The sequence below is a fragment of the Sinocyclocheilus grahami genome, unplaced genomic scaffold, assembly GCF_001515645.1.
Source record: "Sinocyclocheilus grahami isolate Dianchi unplaced genomic scaffold, SAMN03320097.WGS_v1.1 scaffold579.1, whole genome shotgun sequence".
Classification (NCBI taxonomy): Eukaryota; Metazoa; Chordata; class Actinopteri; order Cypriniformes; family Cyprinidae; genus Sinocyclocheilus; species Sinocyclocheilus grahami.
The window spans coordinates 851,881-854,241 of NW_015505758.1; positions in this window are offsets into that span (position 1 = coordinate 851,881).

Genomic DNA, 2,361 nt, shown 5'->3' on the forward strand with positions numbered 1-2,361 from the left:
TCTTCACTTGTGAACTGATGGAGATATTCCAGCATTTATTGATGAACTGATGACGGCGTGATTGTTGTGGGAGGAGCTTCACTGAACATGACTTTCTGTGTGGAAGAAGCCGATTTGCTTAGTAATTTTTTTATTTTTTATAATTTACAGATTTAGACAATTATGTGAGTGAAACAGATGTCCTTTGAACCTTACAAATAAAGTGTTATCTCTTTGTCGATCATTATATTACTAAATTAAAAATAACAGCGTCAACAAAGAGCACATCAGTTTAAAGGTGGGGTAAGCGATTTTTGGTAGCCAGTGTTGACATTTGAAATCACCAAAACAAACACGCCTCCACCCCAAAAGGGTCTCGCCCCTATTTTGACATCTCTGCCCCACAGACACGTACGCAACCCAGGCAATGATTAGCTCTGTGAAACAAAGCAAAACCAATGTTACACCGTGTCTACACCGGATGCGAGTGCCGCGGCGCGACAAAATACTATGGAACTCATTATAATCAGTGATGCTGTCTACACTCATATATATATATATATATATATATATATATATATATATATATATATATATATATATAGTAGGCTAGCTGATTTAGTGGATATATTTAATGAAATGTATTATAAAACGCATATGTTTATTTATGATTATTTCATGTTTTAACCAGTAGTAAAATGGAAGGGATGATCGCGTTCACTCGCACCTATACAGAGATCTGCCACGCCACATCAAAAAGTGCGTACACACGCGTCCAGAACCAAACAAATCGAATATTTTCGGTACAAATATGTATACACTCCTAGTATGTGTATTGTTTTTACTTGATAACGTACCTTAACACGGTGAAGAAAAACAGGAAATGATTGATCGATGAGATCGCTGACAGTTTCAAATAGAGAAAGGGCGGGTTTACTGTTTAAAACATTAAAAGCTGGTTGGCTGCATGTGCAATTATAACAATAATAATAATGTTCATACTAAACAAGCCAATCAGTAGTCACATTATTAGATTTAGCGGATTTTTTCACTGTTTTTAGAGGCCGATTGTAATATATAAAAAAGATTATTAACTCGCTTAGACAATGGAATTAAATTAATAAAATGAGCCTAGTCAGACGTTTATGGAGCATTTATCGAAAACAGAAGTCAGTCATTAAATGGCTTCAGAAACAGACTTCTGCTTAGAAAAAAGAAGTGTCCAGTATGCCGAAGGAGGATCAAAAGAAAAGGTAGGCCTATTCAAAAAAGTAACACAACAAAAGATGCATATCGATGGTAAGCGCCCCCCTCCTTTTTAATTTGCAAGACATGAAAATAAATCGCTTTTAATAATGGTTTTAAATTTTACATTTCTAACTGAGGCAAGAAGAGGAACCCAACACCTTTTATAACCTTCTGATGTCTAATATTGCAGGAGGTGTAGGAGAAATACTCCATACGTGATGGCTCTATTTTTAGCAGAAGTTACCCTTGACTCCTATATGAAGTTCATTCACTGGTAAATAATCCTATGTAACCCATGATGTAAACAGCCCTTATGCATAAATACAGTTAGCCTATGTGAACCATGAACAATATTACATCTCTGTTCTCAGTCTAAAATTATGTAGGCTAAAAAAAATGTCTAAAATGCAGTAAGATTTCGCAAATCTGTCATCTGTGCCATTTTAAAATTAGTTTTATCTCATGCAATCCAAACCTTGTGTCAGTGGTCCAGTGGACTAATCATGCAAATAACTGTAGGTATGTCATTATATGTATTTTAGCTGATACCATGTTAGGCAATAAAAAGTAATTGTTTTTACACTGTACAAAGAATGTTGTCTGATTTGTGAACTATAAAATCCTAAACTTACCTAATAAAAAGATGACTGTTTTTCAATTGCTTGTGTAGGACTGTTAACGCTAAATTGCTCTCCACAACAGTGCTTATAACAAAGTTTGAAGAACTGGTAATTCCTATGTAATGTTTATGTAAAATGGTGCACTTTATTTTACAGTCCTATTTCCATATACTTAATATGAACATACTGGTGAATGTACCTATTAGTTAATGTATAAGTTACACAGTACTCAAATTGGGAGGCATAAACATAGACCAAGGTACTTATTGAGTCATTGATGGTAAGTGCCATTGCAGTTAACTTACACTCTAAAAAATGCTGGGTTAAATATAACCTAGTGCTGGGTTAAAAAGGGACAAACCCAGCTATTGGGTTGTTTTGACCCAGCTATTGGGTTGTTTTGACCCAGCTATTGGGTTGTTTTGACCCAGCTATTGGGTTGTTTTGACCCAGCTATTGGGTTGTTTTGACCCAGCGGTTGGGTTGTTTTGGAGTCAAAACAACCCAACCGCTG